This window comes from Gossypium raimondii, chromosome 3 (genome assembly GCF_025698545.1).
Source record: "Gossypium raimondii isolate GPD5lz chromosome 3, ASM2569854v1, whole genome shotgun sequence".
NCBI classification, from domain to species: Eukaryota; Viridiplantae; Streptophyta; class Magnoliopsida; order Malvales; family Malvaceae; genus Gossypium; species Gossypium raimondii.
The window spans coordinates 25,667,546-25,683,543 of NC_068567.1; the positions used below are offsets into that span (position 1 = coordinate 25,667,546).

The window sequence follows — 15,998 nt, forward strand, 5'->3', positions numbered from 1 at the left end:
ACTGAGACTAAAAATGCAGCATAGAATGGCAAATAATTCATTTCAAATAGTTCCTAAGCAACATGCATAAGTATTTTGTTATTTCTCCAAAGTGTCTAATCATCCAAGTAAGAATCGTTATGCCAACATCAATGTTTAAAAATGCTGACATAAAAAAAACATGAAATTCTTATAAGCCAAATTAGAAGGTTTAAAGATCAGTAGCCCAAAATAGTTCTACCACATTGCCTATTTCCCCAAAATGAATAAAAAAATAGAGACCTACAATAAATAACCAGTCTTCCTTGAATCACTCCCTCATTAACCGCACCACCCACACTATGACGTCACTAATTTGTATATGTTGAAATAAGTGGGTGAGCTTCAACAAGCTCAGTAAATGCAAAGAATTTCCACAATGCAAACATAACATCATGCAACACAACCAATCATTTACTCACAAGTACCTTATTCTTAATTCTAACATCATATAGTATTAAATCATGCATCATCTAATAGTCCATTCTTACAATGCATACATACTCATTTAAGCATAGAACATATTCCACGTGATTACATAAAATATTATAAGATGGCACATGGGTTATGAAACATATAGTAAGCTCTATCATCACACATCGGATACATAGATCTTCATTACACCACATAGACTCATAGAGTCAAACATGTCCCAAAAGTGAAGCATTTAGCTAACACTCTCCTTATTTCCCCTCACATGTCCTATTGAATAGAGCTTAGGTCTGATTCCCTTATCCCTCCAAACATGTCCCAGGGCCTCAACACCCAAAACCACTATACATATAAGTGAGTACTCACAATCCTATGGCATGTCAACTATATCCACCGGTTCCAAGACCACAAGGCCAAAATATCCGAAAACAACACATATTACTTACCGATTATCCGTGAACTATCACAGTATATTTGCATATTTTGCAAAACACTGGCATAGTCATATATATCACTGTATATGATTGCACTTTACACAATAATCACCATACTCACTTATCACATTTCATGCACAATACATAACCACAAGATAATTATAGATTCAAGAAGACTTACACTCTGAACTTAGAGTAGGGGCTTAGGCTATAGTTGAATTCTCAAAAACACGTGACTCATGCTTACGAGTAGCAATTCCATACACTCACCACTTTATGCTTTTGTCGAAAATTTGAAAGATCTATAACATCCCAAAATAGGGCCTAAATGGAACAGTGGTTAGAAAACCACGAATTTGAGATAGAAAAGTTTATTGTGATTAATTTTTATGATTTATCGATTGATTGGATGCATGTGTTAGAATACCGATAAAAATTTTCAGCAATTGCATGTTTGAATTGCATATTAGGGTTTAACTGCAAAAGTGGGTAAATATGAGCTTTAGATGATAAGGGATTTAATAGAAGTGCATAATTCAAGTAGAGGTTCTTAAATGGTAATTAGACCATTAGATTTTCATGGACAAAAATGTGCATGCATAGATAAAAATAACTAAAGTTATAATGAAGGACATTTTAGTCATTTGGTAATAAAAAGAATTAAAAGGGAAAAAGATGGCAAAATGTGCTCGTCTTCTTCCATAAGAGCTGAAACTTCAAGGACACCATAGCTAGGGTTTCTTCACTTTCTCAAGCTCATAGTAAGTGCATCCAAGCCTCGTTTTTAATGTTTTTTTACGTTTTTAGAGTCCTCGTAACTCTGTTTAGCTTATTCTACCATTAATTCATGTTACGGTTGATATTTAGAAAAATACCCATAGGTGAAATGTGTTTATTTTGATGTTTTATGGTAGAATATGAAGTTTAAAATTATGTTAAACAACTTTTTCTAGGTGATTTTAAGTGAAAACGAGTAAAACGACATAATCGGTAAAAATACCTAATGTTCATAAAAAATGTTAGAGTGGGAATTTGATGTTGCCATAGAAGGGAAAGATGTTCAGCATATCATTAAACATAAGAATAAGGGATGAATTTTAATTTTCGAGCTTTAGGGAAAAAGTGTAAATATGCAAAAGTTTAAGGGTAAAATCGTAATTTTGCTAAAGTTCGAGTCAAGGACTGTTTTGATGAATGTGAATATTAATAAGCTAAATTTGTTATTATAGATCAAGAGGAAGGAAATCCGGAGTTAGACCGGGGAAAGAAAAAGGTTGAGGACTAAGTTGCTAAATTTGATCGTATTTTGTACTAAGGTAAGTTTACTGTAAATAAATGTAATATTTCAATAATTATTATTAATGTTATTATTTTCTAGAAATTATGTACTTATTTCATGAAATTATTTAATGTTGCCTCAAGTATGAGATGATAGAGAATTAGCGTTAAAAAGTCTCGTTGAAACATTAGGAATGTATCGGATACAAATGTCATGACATTAGGGGGATGATAACCCATTTAAGACCATGTCTAGGACATGGCATTGGAATTATTAAGGTTATAAGAGGTCCCACTTAAGACCATGTCTGGGACATGGTGTTGGTATCGAGATGAGAGGTCCCCCGTAAGACCATGTCTGGGACATGGCATGGGCACCGATATGAGAACTCTCATGTAAGACCATATTTGGGATATGGCATTTGCAGTACAGGAAACATCTCATGTAAGACCATGTATGGGACATGGCTTTGGCATGTTATTATCAGATAGGAGACCCGAGTATCCTTAGTATTCCAAGTGGTACAACGGGCTAGTAAATAGACCATGTTATATGAAAGTTCAAGTAAAAGCATAATAAATAGATTCAAGTGAGTTTTAAGGGTTAAGAATATCTCAGTTATCAGTTGAGAAAAAAAATTTAGCAAGGGAGGAGTAAGTTATAATCATGAGTTATTTAAGTAAGCAAGTAAGTAAACAAGTAAGACAGTAAGTAAAGAAGAAAGTAAAGATCATGATACATGATGATAATTTATGAGTGTAATTATTTATGATAAATGTTGTTATTTATTTGCTTGTAAACTTACTAAGCTTTATGCTTACCCCCTTTACTTCCCTTCTTTTTATAATATCGCCAAGCCAATTCGTGGATCGTAAGGGCGTCGGAGATCGTTTCACACTATCAACAGACCATCTCGGTATTTTTTTATTCGAAACATTTTAAGTTATGGCATGTATAGGGACTTAGTCATTTTGTGTGTGTGTCCTTATGATATGGCTAATGAATAGCATGTAAATACTCGATAATGATTAGCTATTGAAATGGCTATTTAAGAACATGTTTTGGTGTTATGTATGCCTAAATGATAGTTAATACAAAAAATTATAAAAGAGTAAAATTTTGTAATGGAACAGTTTTTGGGCAGCAGCATTGACATGATTTTGAAAAATCACCAAGGATAGTAGAAATGGAATTAGAGAGTCAATGACATATAGAATTAAATCTTATCGAGTCTGTTTTTACTTGAAAGAAACGGTGTAGGCAAAGGAATTTTATATTTTGTAATATTTTAATTTTAGTGAGATAGGATCAGAATGGTTTTTGAAGTCCCCTGTTCTGACTTTAGGAAATCATTAAAATTTGTACAGAAAGAATTATGAGTCATAATTTATATGTCTAGATTTCTTAGTCAGTCTATTTTTAATAGAAACAAGTGGAAGCACCATATGAAGCCTGTGCAATGAGATAATTATTTTTACTAAATAGAGGTCAGAACCGTTGGATAGTGAAATAGGGGAGAATTTAACGAATTAACTGTACTATTTGGATAACCCAAAAATTCTGGAAATTTTATGATAAAAATATATATGAGTCTAGTTTTAGGAAAAATTTATGGATCTAAGTTTCGAGTTTCGTAACTCGAGTTATAATTAAATTAGTGACTGTCACACAAGTGGACAGTTTTATTGTAAATAGTGAAATAAATTATTTTGATTTATTTAAGTATTCAGAAAATTTTTAATGTTCCCGGTTTGGACCCGAACCGTTTCCGTTTCATGTTTTATGGCCTCGATGGCCCTTTTTAGGGACATATTGATTAAACGTGAGAAAATTATTTTAAAAGTAAATTTTTATGCTCTGACCTAGTCAGTTAAGTCAGGTATCGCCTTGTGCTCAACTCCAAAAATGGTCTCGAGTAAGGGGTGTTACATTTATTGGTATCAGAGTGAGGGTTTAGTCGGTTCTTAGAATATTTAGTATGAATAAGAGTCTAGCTATACATGCCATACTTGTATTTTGATAGTGTGACGACTCCTGACGTTTTAAAATGTTTTTCTCTTATAGTTATGGATCCCAAACGAGCTAGTGCAGATGATGTAGAGAGTAATGCACCCACTCCGCAGAAGGGATGGTGCCACCAGATAGTAGTGAAAGGCCCATTACAGTTAGTCAGGGAGGAGGGGCTCGAGAAGCCTTCTTCCAAGCTATGAATGAATGGTTTGTCGAGTTCATTCGTACGAATTCGGCTGTTAGACTTCCACCCCTTCATGATTCTTCAATCCCCCATGTAGCTCCCCCAGTCACAAGTACAGTTATAAGAGAAACGCCACTAGTTGAGAAGATTAAAAAATAAGGAGCTGAAGAGTTTCGAGCAACTAAAAATGATGATGCAGAGAGAGCAGAATTTTGGCTCGAGAATAGTATCAGTCTTTGATAAGTTATTCTGTACACCTGAGGAATCATGAAGTGTGTTGTTTCATTCCTTAGAGATTTAGCCTATCATTGGTGGAAGACTCTTGTGTCAGCTGTACCAAGCGAGAGAGTTACTTGGGATTTCTTTCAAGAGGAGTTCCGTAAAAAGTATATCAGTTAGAGGTTTATTGACCAGAAAAGAAAAAAGTTCCTTGAGTTAAAGCAGAGTAAGAAGATTGTAACCGAGTATGAACATGAATTTGTTAGACTCAGCAATTATACTCGAGAGTGTATGTCTACAGAGGTTATCATGTGCAAAAGATTTGAGGATGAGCTCAATGATGATATCTGACTATCAGTTGGCGTTCTAGAGATAAAAGAGTTTGTTTTTCTAGTTGAAAGAGCCTATAAGGTAGAGTAGTTGTTAAAAGAAAAAGAAAAGGGCAAAGCTAAAATTGAGGTTCAAGACACGAAGAAAAGGCAGATGAGCAGATCATTTCAGTCTACATCTAGGAGGCCTAGAGAGTTCTCTATTAGATCAAATATTTTAGCCGGGTATCCTAGCCAAACAAAGGTAAAAGATTTGTGGGTTCAAGAGCTCAGTCTACTATAGTCGCAAGTGTGGGTAGTACTCGACCACCTAGAATAGAGTGTGCTCAATGTGGTAGACGTCATCTCGATGAGTGCCAAGCAAATGAAAGTGCTTGTTTTATATGTGGTGCACTAGATCATTTTATTCGAGATTGTCCCGAAACAGTCAAAAGAGAAGTAATATCGAGTGCAAGATCGAGAAATGCTCCCACTAGAGGCAGACCACAGAGGAATCTGGGAGTTGGAGCAAGTAAAAGGGGTATATCTAAAGACTTAGCAGCTAGACCAGATGCTAGAGCACCCACAAGGACTTATGCTATTCGGGCTCTCGAAAAGGCATCCTCCCCCGATGTGATTACGGGTACATTTTCTCTCTATGATACTAGTGTTATTGCTTTGATTGATACGGGTTCGACCCATTCCTATGTTTGCATGAGATTGATGCCTAATATGAACATGCCCATAGAATCTACTGAATTTGTGATTAAAGTATCGAATCCATTAGGCCAGTATGTGTTAGTAGACAAAGTATGTAAAAATTGTCTTTTGATGATTAGAGGTCACTGTTTTCCGCCTGATCTTATGATATTGCCATTTGATGAGTTTTATGTGATTCTTAGTATGGATTGGTTGACTTCCTATGATGTGATAGTGAATTGCAAAAAGAAATACATTGAGTTGAAATGAAAAAATGGTGATATTATCCGGTTTAATTCAGATGAGTCAGATAGTTCTCTTGCCATGATTTCTGTTATGTCTGCTCAGAAATGTTTGAGAAAAAGGTATGAAGCTTATCTTACTTTTATATTGAATACTAAATATCCACAGTTGAAAATTGAATCAGTTCCAGTAGTTTGTAAGTTTTTCGATGTTTTTCCGGAAGAATTGTCAGGTTTGCCTCCTATTAGAGAAGTTGAGTTTGGTATTGAGTTGGTTCCAGTTACCACTCCCATTTCTATTGCTCCTTATAGAATGGCCCCATTGGAACTGAAAGAATTGAAAGCTCAGTTGCAGGAATTAACTAATAAAGGTTTTGCAAGGCCTAGTTGTTCTCCGTGGGGCGCACCAGTGCTTTTTGTGAAAAAGAAGGACGGTTCGATGAGGTTGTGTATAGATTATTGGCAGCTTAACAAAGTAACAATAAAGAATAAATATCTACTGCCTAGAATTGATAATCTGTTGGACCAATTGACAGGAGCCACTGTGTTCTCCAAGATAGATTTGAGATCTGATTACTACCAGTTGCAGGTTAAAGAGTCAGATGTTACCGGTCAAGTTGGAATGGTTAATAAGGATTACATTTTTTAAAATCAACTCAATTCCTTAACCACAAGTAATATTCAATTTGAAAGAGGTCATTCAATTTCAGGCCTTAAATCGAGCTTTCGAAGCTCTAAAAATAAGTTACGAACATTCAGGGACCAATTCAAAACAAATCAGAACATTTAGGAAGAAACTAAAAATTTTCAAGTCAGAGGTCACGCTGCCTTGTGTCCAGGCCGTGTGACAGAGCCCAGCCTGTGTGGCTCCAAACATGGTCATGTGGTTTTCCTACACGCCCGTGTGCTTGGACCGTGTAACTCTCTAATTTGGATCACACGACCTTGTTGCAGGCTGTGTGTCAGCAAATGTAACAATCAAAATACCTTCACACAGCCATGTCGCTGGCCATGTGCCTGCCCGTGTGCTTCACATAGCCATGTGACAACCCGTGTCCCATGTCGTGTGAGCCCAAAAATGTCGTACTTAAAGCTCAAACTTCACCCAATTGCATAGGTGCATAAACGAATACAAAACATGTGATCACAAGGCTTCAAACACATATAAGAACATCCAATACATGCTAATTCAATCCATTTAAGACCTAACCAATGGGTTAATAATGACACCTCATCACAATTATCCAACATTTCACTAATTTAGTTTCATCACACAAATCTTAACATGTTCAAATTTAACTTACCTTACTTATACCATACCAAATTCACTATACTTTAAATTGGAATTTAACATACATATCACAACATCAAAATGCACCTTCAAACACAATCCAGGTATCTATGAAACAATACAGAACATAACTGAATTTTCCCTATTACATGTTATTTAAGCCAAGATAAATTCAAGTGTTACCAAAAGAATCCCCGGATAGTGTGATTCCTTCATATTGATCCAATCTCCCGCTCTACAAAATGTTATCTACAAGAAACACAACAAAATATGAGTAAGCTTTTATAAAGCTTAGTAAGTTCATCGATCAAACGATAAAGCTGACTAAATCACGCATAAAAATTTGATTTAATGAAATTTATAAAAAAATGTTTCTAACATTAAAGTCTTGAATAGAGTTCCTGGAAATAAGGTTCTTATCAGAGTTTCTGTCAATCATAGCTCACAACAGGTGAGCAAAGCTCAATACAGTTGTGCTATTAATTTCCATATTTTAATAACATTCAGTGATCATTAAAGGTAATGCCCAATGAATGATATACAGATACGAGTACACTATTAACCATCCAACGCACCAGATGCTCATAAGAGCCAGTACCGTCTATGGAAACACGAAAATTTACACATTTTAAATACTCTTTTTAACTTAAAATCATACAATTTCGATAAAACTCTTGTCAAAAAATAATTAATTTTTACAAAATAATTAAAGTGTACTTAAAATATGAACATGTTGAATTTTAGTTAATTTTATAATTAATTTTGATGAATTTGGGTTATTTTCGACAAATTTGCACAAATGGCGAAAAATGGCTCGGCAAACACTGCTAGAAGCACAAAATCGAGAAGCCATTTGAAGTATCGAGGTGAACTAAATTTTAGTCTAAGACGGTCCAAAATTATATGCATTAATTCAAATTTAATTAATTTTAATTTATATCCAATTTAATTTCGATTAATAAATTATTATTAATTAATTATGAAAAAGTGGTCCAGTTGAACTAAACCGAGTGAACCGAACTGACCAAGAAATGGACAGCCCAAAAATCATCCCAAGAGCTGACCCAAATAAGCTTATTAGCTGATTATTTAAGCTTGCAAAGAGGCCCTTGAAGACTTGTTCAAGTTGCATTCAAACCCCTCCACAATTGGTGGCTTTATAGATTTGCCCCAAGCCTAAATTAGCAAAGTTGAAACTATCAACCTTGCCACATGAGTGGCCGGATAAGGGAGGGCTCTTTGGCTGATAATTTTAGCTATTTTTAGAAGCCCTCCTCAGCTATAAAAAGCCCCTTAGGCTGGTCATTTTAGAAAACACACCTCAAGCATTCACATATTTCCTCTCTTCTCTCCACTTTCTCTCTTCTTTTCCATTCCAAAATTCCCTTGCTCTCTTGTCGATTTCTCCTCTTCAGAAAGGGGCATTCATCAGATATTTGGAGCAGCAAGTAAGTGTTCATAGCATCCTTGGTCAACGAGGACAACGGAGAAGGAAGAACGGAGTAACTAGTCAAGCCATGGAAATACACCGGATTTGATTCTTGTTCTCTATCTCTTTAATTTTTGTTGTTGTTATGCTGAACATATCTATGAATATTTAGGTTGTTGGAATGGTTAATTTAATCAATTTATCTTGAATTTAATTCGTGTTAGGTTGATTGCATTTAGTTTGTTAAAATTATTGAAATTGTGTTTATGTTGTTATAGGTCTCGGTAAGATTCTTGATTAAGTAAAATCATGACTAAGTTAATCTTGCATTACAATTGTTAGGTAACTAATGAATTAATTATTTAAACGGATTGAAATTGTAATTAATGGACACAGTACTTAATCATTCCATGTTTAATCATCTAAGATAGCTGAGGGTTAGATTAGCAACGGTATCTAACGATACATTTGCCTTGCATAACTTCCAAGATTATTGTGATTAAACTATTTCAAGGGAAGGATACTTTGTTACCTCGCATAGTCTTTTATGTGCTTATTAAATCGAGTTAATTGTTTGAATTGACATAGGGATATGTACAAGAGATTATTTCGATTTAATAAGTATGTATGTGCAATAACGTATTTGCCTATTAAGCTTGGTTTAATCGGTTGAATTGACATGGGGATATAGTCAAGAGATAAATGGATTTTGGTAGGTGAGTATGTTCATAAGTTAGCAAATTACTGAGTTGCCGTGAACTTATTCGTAACAATATAAACATGAGTTTAATAATTCTAAGTTAAGAAATGTAATTAATCTAACACAATTATGTCATCTTGATTAAAAATGTATTTTGAAATAGTGCATTTGAGATTTCTTTATTTAGTTTACTTAGTTTAAAATCTTAGTTTTTAATCACCTTCTTCAAACAAAATATTTTTCTTCACCGAAGTGTTTTAAATAGCATTCATAAATAATTCTTTTCACAGTCCCTGTGGGTACGATAACTCGACATTTACTTGTCACTTTATTACTTCTTGCAATTGTATACACTTGCACATTTTTGTCGTTCCAAGTTTTTGGCACCGTTGCCGGGGGCTGTGTTTTAAAAAATTCATCATTTGTGAAGTTGTTAGTTTTGCATTTTGGTTTATTTTTCTGTTCAAATTTTAACTTAGATAATTTTTTTGTGATTATTTCAGGTGTTTATGAGTATTGACCGAATCATTGATTTACTCCCTGTAGACCCTAAGATTGAACGAACTTTTTGACAGCAAAGAAGACAAGCAAGTCAGAGAAGGACTGAAGAGATGAACTTCAAAAATCCGAATCAAGGAAACAGAGTAAACCTTGCTCAAAATCTTATCCTTATTGCTGATGATAGGGATAGAGCTTTGAGACAGTATGCCATGCCAGTATTTCATGATCTTAATCTTGGTATTAGGAGACCCGAAATTAAGGCACGACAGTTCAAGTTAAAGCCAGTCATGTTCCAGATGCTTCAGACAATGGGCCAATTTAGTGGAATGCCTACCGAAGATCCTCACCTACGTTTAACACTGTTTATGGAGGTGAGCGATTCTTTCAAGTTAGCTTGAGTACCCGGAGATCCATTACGATTAAAGCTGTTCCCATATTCACTAAGGGACAGAGCTCGAGCTTGGTTGAACTCATTACCACCAAACTCAATTTCAACATGACAAGAGTTAGCAGAAAAATTCATTATGAAGTATTTCCCATTAGCAAGAATACTAAGTTGAGGAACGAGATCACTAATTTCCAACAAATGGATGATGATTCATTGTATGAGGCATGGAAAAGGTACAAAAAATTATTACAAAAGTGCCCTCATCACGGAATCCCACATTGCATACAACTTGAGATATTTTATAATGGTCTCAATGCTCGCACAAGGATGGCAATGGACGCTTCTGGTAATTGTGCTCTCCTTTCTAAGTTTTATAATGAGGCTTATGAAATCATTGAGAGGATTGCCAACAACAATTATCAATGGCCAACCAATCGAGCAGCATTAGAAAGACGAGTCACTGGAATACATGAAGTAGACGCTCTTACTTCACTTGCATCTCAAGTATCATCAATATCCTCAATGTTAAAAAATCTTACTACTAATGGGTGTAATAGTTTTGCAGCACAGCCACTGACTCAATTTAAAAATGTAGGCTGTGTTTATTGTGGAGAAGAACATTTGTTTGAAGAATGTCCATCGAACCCAGAATCTGTGTATTACATGGGTAACCAGAACCAAAATCGAGGAAGGCAAGGGCTACAATCCAATTTCTATAACCCATCATGGCGAAACCACCAGAATTTTTCTTGGAGTAACCAAGGGGCAGGAACCAGTAATAATTATGTCCAACCTAGATCGACCCAGCCACCTAGTTTTTCCCAACAAGCTCAGAAATCAACCCAAGCTGAACCATCCAATAGCCTAAAGAATCTATGGAAGGCATACATGGCGAAAAATGATGCCTCTCTAAGGAATTTGGAGAATCAAGTGGGTCATCTTGCAACTGAACTTAGAAACCGACCACAAGGTGCGTTACCTAGTGATGTGGAGAATCCGAGGAATCTAGGGAAGGAGCATTGTAAAGTGTTAACATTGAGGAGCGGAAAAACTTTAGAACCCAATTCCATTGAAGTTGAGAAGGAGCCAGCTGACGCTCAAGAGTTAGAGGAATTCAACCGTGTGTTGAAATTCTAGTTTCACCAGAAATTGAATCTGTAAAATCTGACAAGGTAACTTCTGAACCAGCTAATTCTGATCAACTAATAACTCTGTTAGATGCAGAATTGCCACAAAAAATGAAACAACCAGTTCCAGTAAAGAAACCTTCACCACCCTACCCTCAAAGACTTCAGAAGCAAAAATAGGAAATTCAATTCAAGAAGTTCCTAGACGTACTCAAGCAACTTCATATCAACATCTCGTTGGTTGAAGCACTTGAAAAAATACCGAACTACATCAAATTCATGAAGGATATCCTGTCTAAAAAATGTAGGCTTGGAGAACTTGAGATGGTAGCCCCAACGAAGGAATACAGTGCATATCTTCAAGACAAACTGCCCCCAAAATTGAAGGATCCTAGATGTTTTACCATACCTTGCACTATTGGAGCAACATATTATGGTAAGGCACTATGTGACTTGGGTGTGAGTATCAACTTGATGCCTATGTCAATATTTAGGAAGCTGGGGATAGGTGAAGTTAGACCTACTACGGTTACACTTCAATTAGCAGATCAATCATTAGCACATCCAGAAGGAAAAATCGAGGACGTATTAGTACATGTTGATAAATTTATCTTTCCTACTGACTTTGTGATTCTAGACTTTGAAGCAGAAAAAGAGGTGTCAATCATCCTAGGAAGACCATTCTTAGCAACCGGAAGGACCCTTATTGATGTGCAGTAGGACGAGCTTACTATGCATGTTCAGGATGATCAGGTAATATTTAACGTTTTTAAGTCCATGCGATTTCCTAACACAATTGATGATTGTTCTACAGTGTCCGATTTAAAGGATTTAATCATAGAGAAGGAACTCAATTATGTTGAGGACCCATTGGAACAAATTTTGACATCAGATCCTCCAAATGATGAAGAGGAGGATGAATACTTAGCTTTGTTAGAAGCTACTCAAAGGGAATTTAATCCGCAATCCCGCTTTGAATCTTTGGAGTTAGAGAAAAGGGATTATGCCCAACCAAAAGTGTCAATCGAGGAGCCACCTAAATTAGAACTAAAGGTACTTCCCTCACATTTGAAATATGTTTATTTAGGTAACTCTTTTACTCTTCTTGTGATTGTTTCAGCAGAATTAACTACTGAGCAAGAAGAGAAACCATCCTGGTGTTGAAATAATTCAAGAAGGCTATCAGATGGACCATAGCTGATATTCGCAGAATTAGTCCATCTGTATACATGCATAAGATTATCTTAAAAGATGGTGAAAAAGGGACGATTGATGGACAACAAAGACTGAATCCCATCATGAAGGACATAGTCAAGAAAGAAATCATCAAGTGGTTAGATGCGGGTATAATTTACCCCATCTCAGATAATTCATGGGTAAGTTTGGTCGAGTGCGTGCCAAAGAAAAGAGGTATCACAGTCATTGAAAATGAGAATAATGAGTTGATAACGACTAGAACGTTTACAGGATGGAGAATTTACATCGATTACTAGGAAAGATCACTTTCCTTTATCATTTTTTTACCAGATGCTGGATAGACTCACAGGGTGAGACTATTACTGTTTTCTCGATGGATACTCGGGGTATAATCAGATTACAGTAGCACCAGAAGATCAACACAAGACAACATTCACCTGCCCGTATGGTACAATTGCATTTAGGCACATGCCATTTGGTTTATGTAATGCACCTACTACATTTCAAAGATGTATGATGTCTATTTTTACTAACATGGTTGAGAAATATTTGGAAGTTTTTATGGATGATTTTTCAGTATTCGGAGATACATATGATGATTGCCTAACCAAGGTACTAAGGCAATGCGAAGAAACAAACCTTGTACTTAACTAGGAAAAGTGTCATTTCATGGTACGAGAAGGTACTGTTCTAGGGCATCGGATAACAAGACATGGAATCGAGGTAGATAAAGCAAAGGTAGTTGTTATTGAGAAACTCCCACCTCCAATATCTGTAAAGGGTGTTAGGAGCTTTTTGGGCCACGCCGATTTCTATCGAAGATTCATCAAAGACTTCTCCAAAGTTGCTAAACCCTTAAGCAAATTATTGGAGAAGGACACGACGCTTAAATTTGATGAGGAGTGCTTAAGAGCTTTCAACGATTTGAAAATTCGGTTAGTCTCGGCACCCATAATAATCACACCTGACTGGGATTTGCCATTTGAATTGATGTGTGACGCAGGTGACTTTGCGATTGGAGTTGTCATGGGTCAGCGAAAGAACAAAACTTTTCATCCCATCTACTATGCGAGTCAGACTCTGACAGAAGCTCAACTAAATTACACAATAACAGAAAAAGAGTTATTTGCTATTGTGTTTGCTTTTGACAAGTTTCATTCTTATCTTTTAGGTACCAAAGTGACTGTATATATGGACCACTTAGTAATTAAGTATTTACTAGCAAAGAAAGACGCTAAGCCAAGACTGATTCGATAGGTACTTCTACTTCAAGAGTTTGATCTAGAAATTCAAGATCGAAAGGGAGTGGAAAACCAAGTAGCAGACCACTTGTCCAAATTGGAGCCGCAAGAAGGGAACTTTCCTCTTATACTAATTTGAGAGACGTTTCCAAATGAACACATACTGAAGGTAAAGAATGTCCATAATACTCCTTGGTTTGCCGACATTGCTGACTTTTTAGCTTGTGGTTTGATGTCGATTGATAAGAAGTATCATCAAAAGAAAAAGTTTTTTCACGATGTGAAGTACTATTTCTGGGAAGAACCGTATTTGTTTACAAAGTGTGTAGATCAAATGATCAAGAGAAGCGTGGTAGAAGATGAAGTACATAAGATTTTATACCATTGTCACTCAGCGCCGAGTGGGGACACTTCAGAGGTACACTTACTGCAGTCAAGGTATTACAAGCCTGATTCTTTTGGCCAACACAATTCAAAGATGCATATGCTTACGAAAAGAGTTGTGATCGATTTCAAAGAGTCAAAAATTTCACCAACAAAAATGAGATGCATCGACCAAACATCATTGAGGTAGAATTATTCGATGTTTGGGGTATTGACTTTCTCAGTCCTTTCCCTTCGTCTTTTGGTCACAAGTACATATTAGTAGTAGTAGACTATGTGTCTCAGTGGGTTGAGGCAAAGGCATATCCAACAAACGATGCTAAGGTTGTAATAATTTTTTTGCAGAAACATGTGTTCACAAGGTTTGGAACCCCAAGAGCCATCATTAGTGATGAAGGGTCCCATTTTGTGAACAAGTGGTTGAAATGGTTATTAGATAAACATGGAGTGAAAACAAGGTCGCTACAGCTTACCATCCGCAGAGGAATGGGCAAGCTAAACTGGCAAACAAGGAGATCAAAGGCATACTTGATAAGGTAGTTTGCCCAAACCGACGTGATTGGTCCAAAAGACTAGATGATTCTTTATGGGCTTACAAGACAGCATACAAGACACCTTTAGGGATGTCACCCTATAGGTTAGTCCTTGGGAAAGTCTGTCGTCTACCCTTGGAGTTAGAACACAAAGCTTACTGGGCTTTCCAACGACTCAACTTGGATCTTAAAAAAGTCAAAGAGAAATAGATGCTTAAATTTAACGACTTAAAAGAATTCCGAATGTCTTCATACGAGAATGCCAAATTACTTAAGGAGAGACTCAAGCAATGGAATGACAATCACATTCGAGTTCGAGAATTTAAAGCAGGGCAACAAGTCTTGTTATTCAATTCTAGATTAAGGTTCTTAACAGGTAAGTTAAAATCAAGTTGGTCTAGTCCATTTATGATTCATCGAGTCTATCCATACTGAGTTGTTGAACTTCAAGGTAAGGGAGGTAATTTTCGAGTTAATGCTCAACGTTTTATCAGATATTTAATTTTTCTTGTTCTTCTATTTGAATAAATGATTTAGGGTATATTTTTAGGATTAGTATGTTTAAATAAATTCTGTCTAGGAGATTGGAACTTAAGCGGGACCGCTTGTGACCTCTCCAATCTTTCCTGGGAATTAATTTTAACATAATTTCCCAAGAAATTATTCCCTAAATGACAAAATAAACTTTTAGTTTTTCAAATAAAAGGGTCAATTTTGATCCAAGTTTTATGTTGCAACTCAATTTTGAATTTTCATTAAGTCTAAGAACTTAATTGAATTATTTTTAAAATTCTGGTTGCTCTTTTGTAAATATTAAAAATTAGATGCCTCTTTTGTAAATATTTTCAAAAGCATCTAGAATAAGTGTTTTAGTTCAATAAAAAAGAAAAAGAAAATATGATAATTATTAATATCTAATTATATCCATTATAATATATATTAATTATTATCAGCTTTATTTAGAGTTAGGATTAGTTTTAATTTAATCATATTTTATTCGATAAGTTTTTATCTTAATAAATTAATAGCAAATAATAATTTAATATGCATTATATTAATTATTAATTGTTATTTACTTTGAGTAGAATTAGAACTTAGAATTTTTAAGAATTCTACTCTAGCTCCTACTCCTTTCACTATAAATTGCACCCATCTATTCTTATTTTTTTTTCATTCATACACCATTCCCTCCAAAAACACCAAAACCCTTAAGTGTCGAAACCTCCTAACAATTCCCTAGCCACAGCATCGCCCAGCTGATCGGTTAGCAGCACCCCATGCGCGCCCACACCAGGCCTGCTCAACGATCCGCACGCTGCTCACATCCATCCCCTGCTGCGCGCTACTGCCATGCATACCCGAGCGGCACATCACCCTTTCAC

General features: G+C 35.7%; 1 non-coding gene across 1 annotated transcript; it reads right to left on the minus strand.

The window, feature by feature from the left end:
- Positions 1 to 10,299: 10,299 nt before the first annotated feature.
- LOC128040140 (small nucleolar RNA R71) lies at positions 10,300 to 10,406 on the minus strand. Its single transcript, XR_008194800.1, has one exon. It is a non-coding gene; the product is annotated as a small nucleolar RNA R71 (small nucleolar RNA).
- Positions 10,407 to 15,998: the final 5,592 nt, after the last annotated feature.